Source organism: Lepidochelys olivacea (genome assembly GCF_965140295.1).
Source record: "Lepidochelys olivacea isolate rLepOli2 genome assembly, chromosome: 4".
Taxonomy (NCBI): Eukaryota; Metazoa; Chordata; order Testudines; family Cheloniidae; genus Lepidochelys; species Lepidochelys olivacea.
This window is the reverse complement of record NC_140414.1, coordinates 134,035,137-134,049,735: the sequence shown is the minus strand read 5'-3', so window position 1 is coordinate 134,049,735 and position 14,599 is coordinate 134,035,137. Positions and strand designations below refer to the sequence as shown.

General features: G+C 43.7%; 1 protein-coding gene across 1 annotated transcript in view; it reads right to left on the bottom strand.

Annotated features, from left to right (window-relative positions):
- Window positions 1–14,599, bottom strand: part of SPON2 (spondin 2) — a 42,607-nt gene that overhangs the window by 14,473 nt on the left and 13,535 nt on the right. The window contains exon 2 of the mRNA XM_084626534.1: window positions 2,476–2,596. The gene's annotated coding sequence lies outside the window, so the exon portion shown is untranslated. The remainder of the gene's footprint in view (window positions 1–2,475; window positions 2,597–14,599) is intronic.

The window sequence follows — 14,599 nt, the reverse complement described above, 5'->3', positions numbered from 1 at the left end:
AAAGATGGCTAAGGAGAGATATGATTGAGGTGTATAAAATTAATTTAATTTGGTGACCCCTAGTTCTTGTGTTAAGGAAGTGTTGTTTACTACTTCTCATATCTACTTTCTCTACACCAGTCATAGTTTACTGCTTCTCATAACACAAGAACATTGTACATTCATACACATTGTGAAGAGAGTGGTCACTTTGGATGGGCTATTACCAGCAGGAGAGTGAGTTTGTGTGTGTGTGTGGGGGGGGCGGAGGGTGAGAAAACCTGGATTTGTGCTGGAAATGGCCCAACTTGATGATCACTTTAGATAAGCTATTACCAGCAGGACAGTGGGGTGGGAGGGGGTATTGTTTCATGGTCTCTGTGTGTATATAATGTCTACTGCAGTTTCCACGGTATGCATCCGATGAAGTGAGTTGTAGCTCACGAAAGCTCATGCTCAAATAAATTGGTTAGTCTCTAAGGTGCCACAAGTACTCCTTTTCTTTTTGCAAAGACAGACTAACACGGCTGTTACTCTGAAACAAGAACTAGGGGTCACCAAATGAAATTAATAGGCAGCAGGTTTAAAACAAATAAAAGGAAGTATTTCTTCACACAACGCACAATCAACCTGTGGAACTCCTTGCCAGAGGATGTTGTGAAAGCCAAGACCATAACAGGGTTCAAAAAAGAACTACATAAATTCATGGAGAATAGGTCCATCAATGGCTATTAGCCTGGATGGGCAGGAATGGTGTCCCTAGCCTCTGTTTGCCAGAAGCTGGGAATGAGCAACAGGGGATGGATCACTTGATGATTACCTGTTCTGCTCATTCCCTCTGTGGCACCTGGCACTGACCACTGTCGGAAGACAGGATACTAGACTAGACAGACCTTTGGTCTGACCCAGTAGGGCAATTCTAATGTTCTTATGTTATAGAACTCTGCCATAGCTCTCAAGGTTCAACAAAGTATAAAGGATTTACCCTTCAATGGTCAGTTCTTGTTTTCCAAAAAGATTAATGAGACGCTGCATTCCTTTAAGGACTCTACAGCCACAGTATGTTCATTGGGGGCTATACCAGAAGTTAAGAGTCATCACTATGGAGCTCAGCAACCGCAGCAGCAATATTGTCAATATTCCCAGAAGTACTTCAGGCAGATGGCTTATCCTGCTAGGCAGCAGGACTTCTCCTTGAGAAGACAAGTCAGAAAGGAGAAGGCCCTCTGGTTACAACTTCAACCAACCACCAGCTCATCCTCCATCAGCTTTGCACAAACGGCCAATGTGACTCTCCTCTCAAGGGCAGCATACCAGTCATCAACTTCCTGACCGTACTGCCTCCATTTGGGAACAGGCTGTCCCACTTCTACAGTACTTGGGAAACAATAACCACAGACAAATGGGTCCTAAGAACTGTGATCAGGTAATGCCATCCAATTCTTGTCCATCCGCCCTCTTCCCACTCCTCTACACTGTCCCTTTTCAGGGACCCCTCTCATGAGTCACTGCTTTTTCAGCAGATTCAGACTCTGAGATTTAGGAGCCATAGAAGAAGTTACCCTTCAGTTTTGGGAAAAAGGATTCTACTCATGTTATTTCCTGATCCCCAAGTCGAAGGGAGGGCTGAGACCTATTCTTGACCACTGAGATATCAACAAGTACATCATATATCAGATTCTGTATGTAGCTACAATCTTCCCTGCATTGGATCAAAATGACTGGTTTGCTATCCTCGATCTGAGAATTCCTACTTCCACATGTGATTTTCCCAAGCCACATGAAATTTCTTATAATGGCAGATCAACATTATCAATAAACAGTACTCCTGTCTGGCCTGTCCTCAGCCCCATGCATATTTACCAAATGCATGACTGCAGCCACAGCCTCTCTCCTCTTCCCATACCTGGATGATTGGTTAGCGAGGGGAAATTTGAAGACCAAGTCTTTAAACTTCACTTCATGCTGAATCTCATCAAGTTGTTGGGACTGATTTTGAACAGGGGAAAGTGAACAGAAAAAAATGGAGTTCATCGGGGCCATACTAGACTCTACAAGTTTGAAAGCAAACATTGTTTCCCCTGCACAAGCGATTCCAAACAATTAATCATCTGTGTCTGTCCTTCCAATCTCGTCATTCAACTTCAGTCTGTGTGCCTGGGCACATGCAGTTATTTAGTCCACCCTGAAAGATTGCGCCTTCATCCACTTCAAAGCTGGTTAAAATGTTTCTATCTCCTGAGTTCAGCTTTGTAAGGGTGCCACTGGCGATCCTGGAGCCCCTAGAGTGGTGGACAGACCAAAAAAATGTATGATAGGATGTATCCATTGCCCATCCTCCACCGATCAAGACTACAGCTACTGATATCTCCACAATAGGTTGGAGACAGCATCTAGAGATTTTGAAAGCTCACTCTAAGCAGCTTTGTCAAGAAGCAATAAAGCTGTGGCTTTTCTGCATCAAGGAATGCATTATTCTCATGGCGACTCACTTACCAGGAGCCAGAAGCAGTTGGCTGATCACCTCAGCAGGTATTTCTCCCAGAATCATGAGTAGCCCCTGAAATGCAGTGTTCTGAGGCCCATCTTCAGAGAATGGGACATTCTGTCTGTTGACCTGTTTGCAATAAATAAAAAAAAAACAAACCAAGAAGTGACATCAGTTTTGGTCACAAGCAAGTCTCAGTCTAGGCTCTTTCACCAACACCTTCCATCTGAACTGGGGATCAGTACTGCTGTATGCCTTTCCCCCACAATCCGCTCATCCTGCAGGTTATTCTCAAACTGAAGCGGATCATTCCAAACGGATACTCATTGTGCCAGCTTGGTCAAGACAATGTTGGTTCTCCAAATGCCATAGTCTATCTGTTCGGCCTCCCACACCTCTTCCCCCGCTTCCTGACTCAACACCCTGGTCAGACACCTGACACTGAACACTCTGTACTCGTGGCATGGACTCTGCATGGGTAGACAAGGAGGAAGGTTGATGTTCAGAAGCACTTCAGTTAGCCCTATTTAACAATAGAAAACCCGGTACGATATCTCTCTATTCTGCCAAGTGGAAGCATTTTTTAGTTTGGTCCAGTCTCATGGAATTCAGCCAATGCTAGTATGCATTCAGGACATTTTGGATTACTTGATACATCTTAAATCCTCTCTCAGCTTTTTGAGGGTCCATTTAGCAGCCATCTTGGCATTCCATTCTCCAATCCTGGGGAAGTCAATTTCTTTTAACTCCATTGTAGTCCAAGTTCTAAAAACTATTGTCCATCTCTTTCCACCTGTGATAGAAGCGGTTCAATTGTGGAACCTCAACACTGTACCAGCTGCCCTCATCAAACCTCCATTTGGGCCTCAAGCAACTTGTTCTCTGTCCCTTTTGCCAAAAAACAGCTTTTCTTATTGCCATAATATTCACAAGGAGAGTAAGCAAACTGCAGGCTCTAACGGCAGGGCCTCCACATACACAATTTTTCAGAGACAAAGAAATAGATAAGTTCATGGAAGAGGTCCATCAAAAACCAGTGACTGAGATTAGGGCACAGATGGAGACTCATGGCCCCCCAGAAATGACAACAGACATACATCAAGAAGGCTAGCTGTAGGCTCTGGTACTGATGCATGTACCATTGAGACCAGCTCCATCTAAGGTATTAGACACACTACCTTCAACACAGCCTCAAACTTTATTGGTACCAGTGACACCGGAAGTCTATGCAGTAGTATGAGATTTCCTTTGCCTTTTGATTCCAGACTCCCTTTTGCTGCAACAGGATTTGACTGGGATTACATAGGTGCTATAGTTGATATTACAGCCAGATGACCTTCTGACACCGTCAACATAGCATGCAGCATCCCCAGCACCTACAAGTCTTCCTACACTGACCTTTTCTAAGCAAACAGTAGTACTGGGACTTAAATCATCAAAATCTCCTTCTGTACTGGAATACAGACCAATCTTTAATGATTGGTCATCTACAGCATTAACTGGGGATGGATTCTTCACTCAAGTACTGGAAAGACTTGCAGGAGGCCTTCTTCCCACTGCTCGCCATCTCTTCAGTCCTCCACCTTCTGTAGTTTTGAGGCCTTCTCCCCTGTCCTTCTCATGCTGAGTGAGGAAGGTTTCCCCTTATCCAGCCTGTGCTGTGAAGGTTTCGGGACACATCTCCACACTAAAAAGGCTTTCAGAAAGGGTTAAAATCTGCAGGACTTATGGTCCCTTTCTTACTCTCTGTGCCTGCACTCTATAACAAAATGGTCACTCAGGCAAAACTATAACTACTACCAAATACCCACCTGGTTGTGACTGGGTGCCTGGAATGGGGCTCATAATAATTACGCTGATACCAGTCCTTTAGTTACTAAAAACTAAAGGTTTAATAATAAAAGAAAAGAAGAGAATTATAATATACATACAAGTGATTGCAAGTCATATACATACAAGTGGTTGCAAAGTCCTTATATCAGGTTTGTAGCAGAGATGGAATAAACTGCTAGTTTGCAAAAGTCTCTCTGGAACCACGCAAACAGATTGGGGGTCATCAGTCCTTGTTAGAAATCCAGTCCAGAGAAATGAAGCAGGAAATGAAAACCAAATGGAGATGTCTCAAGTGCCTTTTTATATCTTCTGCCACGTGCATGGAAATTTACTGTCCTAACGAAAGTCCACAGCCCCTGGTGTGGAGAATTACTGGACCAAGATGGAGTCCAGGGTCACTTGAGCATATAACATGTCCATACATAGTTTACTGAATTACAGGGGGTGGCCACTGGCCCCCTCAGAGTCTGAGGCATCTACAGGAAGAGCTACTGTGTGGCTGTGTTCCCTCTAAGGTGCGTGGTCACACGGCCACCCAGGAATGAATCTAGTGCCGCGCACTTGGTTAGCAGAGCCATGCATGGTGGCATGTGTTCAGGTACTCACCCCATTGCTCCCCAGCCACATTGCTCCTGCCCTCTGCCTTGGAGCCCCTGGCCAGCTGCTCCCGGGCCCCTCCTGCTTGCTGTGCAGAGCGGGGGGGGAAGGAGGGGTGGTGATGTCAGGGTGTTCCCCTCCTGCACCTCTCCCTACCCATGTACCCACCTCTGCAGAGTGCGGGACAGGGCTCAGGAGCAGGAGAGCTCAGCTGTTGTCTGAGCCTTCTGCTGTGTGAGTGCCTTAAAGAGACAGTGCACGGTCTCTCATAGACTTCCCCAGCAGCCAGTGCGCCCACGCACACACACACACACACACACACACACACACACTCTCTCTCTCTCTCTCTGTCTCTCACGCTCACCTCCCAACACATACATGTATTATTGTTGTTACTTCTTGGTACTTCCTGCAATGCACATATATTCTCTGTAATTTTATTCTTTCAAAGTGTATTATTTTATTTTGACTTGTCTATGCATTTCATAATTTTATTTCTCTTTTATGCTTAAATTTAATTCTTTGAGTAGCGAGTTCTAAAATGTCTAACCTGTCCTGGCTGGAGTAATTATCCCTATAGTAACTTTTTAAAAATATATGTTATATCTAGGTTTTTTTGTTTCTACTGGCAGTGCACATCGGCACATTACTTTGATGTTGGTGCACATAACAAAATTCATTCCGTACACGATGGAAAAAATTAGAGGGAACACTGCTGGGTGGGATGAGTTTCATTGTTAGAGTGAAGTGTTCTTAATGGGACATCAACACATAGCTGTCTAGCGTGGATGCAAATCTACTTGGAGGGGTGTCACCCAGGAATACAACACATGTGTAAGATACAAGCACATAGCCAATATTTATAACTTCAGATACAATGATGATACATGCGTACTCACAGGATAATCATACTTAGCAAATCATAACTTTTCCATCAACACCTTATATGACATATTTTGTACACTATTTGTTGTAATTGTGTAACAGTGGTAGCAACAATGACACAAATGGTCATCTTTCTTATACACAACATCACACTGGTGACTGACGTTTGGTCAATCAGAAAAAAAATCATCCAGCATTAAGTTATCAGGAGACTGTTGACTATAGAGTCCCTGTGTCTTATTCCCTTGAATAATAATTGGGCTAGACGCAATCAGACTTTCCAGCTTTGTGAAATGGCATCTCTCACAATGCCTATTTCAGCATTCCACAGTTGCAGAAAATTGTGGATTTCTACTCAAGAATAGGGTTTACTATTCATGGCTGGAAAGCCACGCATGCCAAATTTCTGTAGGTCAGCAGCTGGAGAAGAAAATTTCTGTGGGATCATAACCTATGCTTGCATTCCTTTTTCAATTTTTTTGCCCAGCTAAAGAGCAGCTGAAGCCTCATGGAAATCTTTGTAAAAAATCTTCCATTTAGAAACCCTTTTGCCTGTATATAATATTTTTGTTTTTTTCTTTCCTCTTTTGCATCAGAAAAGTATTTTGTTTCGTAAACTGATGTCTCCCTCCAGCATACCTAGCTTCCATCCATATCCAGCCCTCTTTTTACTCTGAGTTCTTGGGAGCAAGAGAGTAGGCACACAAGGAGTTTAAGGTTTAAGGTTTATTTCAACACAGGACTATGCCTAGTGTTTTAGCTTACATGTGACCATGCACAGCTTCTGCTCATTCTGGTGGTGGAGAGTAACAATGTTGCACTTCCTGCTGTTCACACAAGATTTTGCAAGATCAGTGTTGGAAAATACATGATCAAATGATGTGTAGATAATTTGTGACTTTGCTGTAACAAACATTTAAACTCTAGTCATAATTTTAATTCTAAACCATTGGGGTTATTTTTACAACCTAAAATAGCAACAAAACAAGAAAATAGTTTAAAATATCCAGGATAGCTTTGTAAGAATAGCCAATATCGTGTCACTGTTTCAACAATCAATTTATACAATATGGAAAAAAAATGTCTGAACATAGTAAGGCCAATTCTGCCCTCAGTTACCTGGCTGCAGATCACATTAAAGGGTGCAAGTTCTACTTTGATCAAAGTAAACTGAACCTATGGAGGGCATTGTTGTACCCCTTGTATAAGAAGCAACAGCAGGACTGACATAAGTAGTGATGATGACGCTTATTATATGATGAAAATAAAGAAACAGGGATTAAATTAGATCTGCCATTTCTTAGGTTTGTTTGCTTGCCAACATGCAAAGCAATAGAATGAGAAATCCACTTGTGGTTTTTACCCATATTCCTGAACTATTGTCACATATTAAAAATTTACAATAACGACATCCATTTTGCTGCTACAGAATGTGTGTGCATCCTTGAATGTGCACAAGCTGTTTTAATAAGCCTATAAATATCTAGCATTTCTCATCTTCCAAAAGAAACATAAATCTGTATTACTTAAGAGCACTTACACACCCATACCTTCTCTTGTAGTTACCATGGATACACATACTACGATGGATACTCAACAATGCCAAAAGGTTTACATTCAATCTGAGTCCTTCAGTCTGAGTTAAACAGTAAAACCTCAATAGGAGTGACGTAAGCAGCAGAATATTTTTGTATGATAAATAGTGGTGTAGTACTAGAGCCTTCTAAGTAGCACATCACGTGAAAAGGAGATCATGCATTATGTTGTGATGGGGGGAGTCCCTTCCAGGTTATGAATTCACAAAATCTTACCCCTTACCTTTGGGAGTACAACCTTTCAACAGCCTTTGGGAAGGCAGGATTCACCCAGAAGTCATGCCAATGCCATTATCAGCAACAGTCTCCTTTGTCAATCACAAATAGCCCCAATGCCCCTCTAGGATCAGCTCCTTGGTCACTAATCAGGGGCCAACTTCCTTTTGGGCTCTGCCTGATCCTTACATGCAGTGCAGGCTCACCAGGACCACACTCACTGTTTCCTGGACCTATTTCCCAGCCTCAATTCCCGGTTTTCATCCTTCTGCGTCCCTGGTAACAATAGCAGTGGCAGTAGCCACAGCCACCATTACCCACATTACCCCTTCTTCTCAGGAGAGCTTGCAAAAGGAAGATGGGGAGGGACTTCCCTCCATTTCTCTACCCTACTAGAGCTCAGTGGGAGGGGAGGGGGCGTAGATCCCAGTTTCTCCTGTTTGCACATTGCCCTGCCAACCAGGGCTCTAGGGGCAAGACCATTTTTCACAGTGCTGTTGCTAATCTGTGGAGTTACTGTTCCACAATGTTGATTCAATGAACTATACAATCAGTATGACCTAGAAAAGCTCTGAAATGAACTGAACATTTAGATGGCTCCAAAGATGAAGGCTAAAGCTTACAGAGCTGAGTGAAGATCAATGGGACACTATCTCCATATTTTTTTAATTTGCTGTGTTTGAAAGACTAGAAGAGATGTGTTTTGCACACTTCACTGAAGAAAAAAGATTTGGACAGAATTCAGAGTGTTTTGCATTGAAACTTCATTTAAATAACTTGACATGATACTCAAAATACCATACATCCAGATAATGTAAACATGATCTAAAGATTAATACATTATTTCATGTCCATAATCTCTAGGTTGGACTTGGCAAACAGCATGGTATAAGGAAACTTTATACCCATTCCAATATAGTTGCTTTCACATTCACTGAACGTGGATTAAAGAGGGTAACTGTTTGGCTTTTAATCTGCATCATTTAACATTTTTTTAAAGTTTAGTTTTCCTTGTTCAGTTTTTTCCCCTCCATCCTTTTCTCACATTCTCATCTTGCTAATGGATTTTCCTTCTTTCTAATCCTCATGTGTTTGTAAATTCACTAGTTGAATCTAAGGCAGGAATGTCATTTCATGAGGTGCATCAGAGATAATACTCTACAGAATAGTCTGGGGGGAAAAAAGATAATTCAAAATGAGTTTGGGGTGAGAGATAACAGGGCAGAAAACAACAAGATCATTCACACAGAGAAAAGTTGCTGAAGTTAAGGTATTTTTGTAGAAAACTTCTGTTTCGTCTTCTAAAAACTTCTTTGTTGAAATGGAGTAAGCCTCTGGTGTTACATGTTGTACCTCCTTTTTGCTATTGAACCTTTATGCAGGGATAAGTAGGCATTAGACAATACCACTTATACATGAAATATGCTATTTAGTAAAATATGCCAGTCTTTTATTTCTTTGGCACCACTCCACAAGACTACCAAACATAATCTATATTGCTAATCCACTCATTACCACAACACATTTCACTTCTGAACATCTCTTGCTTTACAGGCTAATTAAGTTTGTTGTCCTCACTTTTTAAAGCCAGTCTTAAACAGTATTATAGAAAAGAGCGATCCGTATTAAAAAAAAATAAAATCAGTTTCAGACCTCAAATAATAACGCACTGTGAAAAATTGACTCTTTCATAGGCTCAGGATCTGGAAACAGATCTAATCCATGTATAAAAGGGGTTTTATGCACCACTGTACACTGATCCTCCTGTACCTGTTCAAGAATCAAGATCAATACAGAATAGACAGTGAACCTGGACTGGGGAAGGTTGGGCCAGTAACAGGGGGACCAACATTTTCCCCCGCTAGCTTCATGGAGATCAGAAAAGGTAGTTCATCTGTAGTCTATATTACATTTCTCTTAAGCCCTCTCCACACCAAGGAATGTCCCTTCAGAGTAATTCTGGGGATTGTCATTACCAGAGGATGAGCTTGCAAAGGGGGCCTGACTTGCCAAGGAGATCAGAGGGCCTAACAGAGACATAATTTTCTAGAGTTATGCAGGAGAATCTCAGAATCTACTTTGTCCTCAGGGGACGGGGGTGGGGGGACGACCACAGCCCATTCTGTGGAGACACAAATTCCATCCCCTCAGAATGGTTTGTGGGAAACCTCATGAGGAAATCCTTGTGGAAATTTTCTCCACACCAGCATTCTCCCATAGGTATTTTCATGAGACTGGATGACCGGGGCATCTTAACATGCTGTAACATCAGCTTCTTTCATATTGATATTCATAAAAATTGAGAGAACTGGTAACAATATCCTATTGGAGTTTTTAGATTGGAAAAGACTGCCAATGGTAGTCACATCATTTAAGACATTAAAACTGAACTAAACAAAGGCCTAGAGCATAAACGAATATTTAAAAAAAAAAAAAAGAAAAGAAAAAACTTCAGGCATCAGGCAAAGTCCAAAAATTTTGTATGTGAGAGGTTCTTGTTGGGCGTTTAAGTTCACATACTGCATATATATATATATTTTGTCATCACTGCTTTACTTGGATATGAAAATGATCCAATATACATTGAGAAAAGTTAGAGCATTTGTTAATCCTGAACAGAGAGATCAGTTGAATAAGACAGTGGAGGAACTCTGGTATGCCATATATTCAAAAGCATCTTAGAAGTGGTAAAGAAGAGGAGCAACTACAGTATTGTGTAACAGAAACTAAATATTGTTTCTGATCTTAGTCCAGCAGCTCAAGCTAAAAAAACTTGCGCCTCTTCAGAAAAGAATGACTGGGGAAAATGTTCCTACTGCCCTTTGCTTCCCAACAAAACCCAGGGGACTGTGAAAGGAGAAGTCATATTTTCTAGGTCATGACTTATGCCAGGCATTTATTGCCAAAAAAAAAATCATATAATTCTGAAATGGAAGAAAAGGTGGACTATCCATTAAAGCAGTGGACTGCATAATTCTTTGTAACTGTTATTGTACTTCCAGTGTTGTAATCATATTGGTCCAAGGATGAGAGAGGCAAGGTAATATCTCTTACTGGACCACCTTATACCTTCCACCCAGAGAAGATGGTCCAGTAAAACATATTACCCTGCCTATCTTGTCTCTCTCATTATTGTATTATTACATATTTCTTAAGCACCAATAGTATGAAATACTGACAATTTTGACTTTGATTTTAAGATGGCATTGCCTGTTAGTGATAACTGAATTTACCAAAGTGGTATATGATTAAATGTATTTTCTCTGTGAGTTATAGAATCATAGAATCATAGAATATCAGGGTTGGAAGGGACCCCAGAAGGTCATCTAGTCCAACCCCCTGCTCAAAGCAGGACCAATTCCCAGTTAAATCATCCCAGCCAGGGCTTTGTCAAGCCTGACCTTAAAAACCTCTAAGGAAGGAGATTCTACCACCTCCCTAGGTAACGCATTCCAGTGTTTCACCACCCTCTTAGTGAAAAAGTTTTTCCTAATATCCAATCTAAACCTCCCCCACTGCAACTTGAGACCATTACTCCTCGTTCTGTCATCTGCTACCATTGAGAACAGTCTAGAGCCATCCTCTTTGGAACCCCCTTTCAGGTAGTTGAAAGCAGCTATCAAATCCCCCCTCATTCTTCTCTTCTGCAGGCTAAACAATCCCAGCTCCCTCAGCCTCTCCTCATAACTCATGTGTTCCAGTCCCCTAATCATTTTTGTTGCCCTTCGCTGGACTCTCTCCAATTTATCCACATCCTTCTTGAAGTGTGGGGCCCAAAACTGGACACAGTACTCCAGATGAGGCCTCACCAATGTCGAATAGAGGGGAACGATCACGTCCCTCGATCTGCTCGCTATGCCCCTACTTATACATCCCAAAATGCCATTGGCCTTCTTGGCAACAAGGGCACACTGCTGACTCATATCCAGCTTCTCGTCCACTGTCACCCCTAGGTCCTTTTCTGCAGAACTGCTGCCTAGCCATTCGGTCCCTAGTCTGTAGCTGTGCATTGGGTTCTTCCGTCCTAAGTGCAGGACCCTGCACTTATCCTTATTGAACCTCATCAGATTCCTTTTGGCCCAATCCTCCAATTTGTCTAGGTCCTTCTGTATCCTATCCCTCCCCTCCAGCGTATCTACCACTCCTCCCAGTTTAGTATCATCCGCAAATTTGCTGAGAGTGCAATCCACACCATCCTCCAGATCATTTATGAAGATATTGAATAAAACCGGCCCCAGGACCGACCCCTGGGGCACTCCACTTGATACCGGCTGCCAACTAGACATGGAGCCATTGATCACTACCCGTTGAGCCCGACAATTTAGCCAGCTTTCTACCCACCTTATAGTGCATTCATCCAGCCCATACTTCCTTAACTTGCTGACAAGAATACTATGGGAGACCGTGTCAAAAGCTTTGCTAAAGTCAAGAAACAATACATCCACTGCTTTCCCTTCATCCACAGAACCAGTAATCTCATCATAAAAGGCGATTAGATTAGTCAGGCATGACCTTCCCTTGGTGAATCCATGCTGGCTGTTCCTGATCACTTTCCTCTCATGCAAGTGCTTCAGGATTGATTCTTTGAGGACCTGCTCCATGATTTTTCCAGGGACTGAGGTGAGGCTGACTGGCCTGTAGTTCCCAGGATCTTCCTTCTTCCCTTTTTTAAAGATTGGCACTACATTAGCCTTTTTCCAGTCATCCGGGACTTCCCCGGTTCGCCACGAGTTTTCAAAGATAATGGCCAGTGGCTCTGCAATCACAGCCGCCAATTCCTTCAGCACTCTCGGATGCAACTCGTCCGGCCCCATGGACTTGTGCACGTCCAGCTTTTCTAAATAGTCCCTAACCGCCTCTATCTCCACAGAGGGCTGGCCATCTCTTCCGCATTTTGTGATGCCCAGCGCAGCAGTCTGGGAGCTGACCTTGTTAGTGAAAACAGAGGCAAAAAAAGCATTGAGTACATTAGCTTTTTCCACATCCTCTGTCACTAGGTTGCCTCCCTCATTCAGTAAGGGGCCCACACATTCCTTGGCTTTCTTCTTGTTGCCAACATACCTGAAGAAACCCTTCTTGTTACTCTTGACATCTCTGGCTAGCTGCAGCTCCAGGTGCGATTTGGCCCTCCTGATAACATTCCTACATGCCCGAGCAATATTTTTATACTCTTCCCTGGTCATATGTCCAACCTTCCACTTCTTGTAAGCTTCTTTTTTATGTTTAAGATCCGCTAGGATTTCACCATTAAGCCAAGTTGGTCGCCTGCCATATTTACTATTCTTTCGACTCATCGGGATGGTTTGTCCCTGTAACCTCAACAGGGATTCCTTGAAATACAGCCAGCTCTCCTGGACTCCTTTCCCCTTCAAGTTAGTCCCCCAGGGGATCCTGGCCATCCGTTCCCTGAGGGAGTCGAAGTCTGCTTTCCTGAAGTCCAGGGTCCGTATCCTGCTGCTTACCTTTGTTCCCTGCGTCAGGATCCTGAACTCAACCAACTCATGGTCACTGCCTCCCAGATTCCCATCCACTTTTGCTTCCCCCACTAATTCTACCCGGTTTGTGAGCAGCAGGTCAAGAAAAGCACCCCCCCTAGTTGGCTCCTCTAGCACTTGCGCCAGGAAATTGTCCCCTACGCTTTCCAAAAACTTCCTGGATTGTCTATGCACCGCTGTATTGCTCTCCCAGCAGATATCAGGAAAATTAAAGTCACCCATGAGAATCAGGGCATGCGATCTAGTAGCTTCCGTGAGCTGCCGGAAGAAAGCCTCATCCACCTCATCCCCCTGGTCCGGTGGTCTATAGCAGACTCCCACCACTACATCACTCTTGTTGCACACACTTCTAAACTTAATCCAGAGACACTCAGGTTTTTCTGCAGTTTCGTACCGGAGCTCTGAGCAGTCATACTGCTCCCTTACATACAGTGCTACTCCCCCACCTTTTCTGCCCTGCCTGTCCTTCCTGAACAGTTTATAACCATCCATGACAGTACTCCAGTCATGTGAGTTATCCCACCAAGTCTCTGTTATTCCGATCACGTCATAGTTCCTTGACATCACCAGGACCTCCAGTTCTCCCTGCTTGTTTCCAAGGCTTTGTGCATTTGTATATAAGCACTTGAGATAACCTGTTGATCGCCCCTCATTGCCAGTATGAGGCAGGAGCCCTCCCCTCACAGACATTCCTGCCTGTGCTTCCTCCCGGTATCCCGCTTTCCCACTTACCTCAGGGCTTTGGTCTCCTTCCCCCGGTGAACCTAGTTTAAAGCCCTCCTCACTAGGTTAGCCAGCCTGCTGGCAAAGATGCTCTTCCCTCTCTTCGTAAGATGGAGCCCGTCTCTACCCAGCACTCCTCCTTCATGGAACACCATCCCATGGTCAAAGAATCCAAAGCCTTCTCTCCGACACCATCTGCGTAGCCATTCGTTGACTTCCACGATTCGACGCTCCCTACCTAGGCCTTTTCCTTCCACGGGGAGGATGGACGAGAACACCACTTGCGCCTCCAACTCCTTTATTCTTCTTCCTAGAGCCACATAGTCCGCAGTGATCCGCTCAAGGTCATTCTTGGCAGTATCATTGGTGCCCACGTGGAGAAGCAGGAAGGGGTAGCGATCCGAGGGCTTGATGAGTCTCGGCAGTCTCTCCGTCACATCACGAATCTTAGCCCCTGGCAAGCAGCAGACTTCTCGGTTTTCCCGGTCAGGGCGGCAGATAGATGACTCAGTCCCCCGGAGGAGAGAGTCCCCGACCACCACCACCCGCCTTCTCCTCTTGGGGGTGGTGGTCGTGGAACCCCCAACCTCAGGACAGCGCATCTCATGCCTTCCAACCAGCGGAGTCTCCTTCTGCTTTCTCGCCCCAGACATATCATCTGGTCCACTCTCCGCAACGATACCTGTATATATTGCAAGTAGAAACGGATGTTAATTTAAATTCCAAATTAAACTTCAAGTGCTGCAGGAATTAGTTCTGATAACTTACCAAGTAGTTCTTACTTCGGA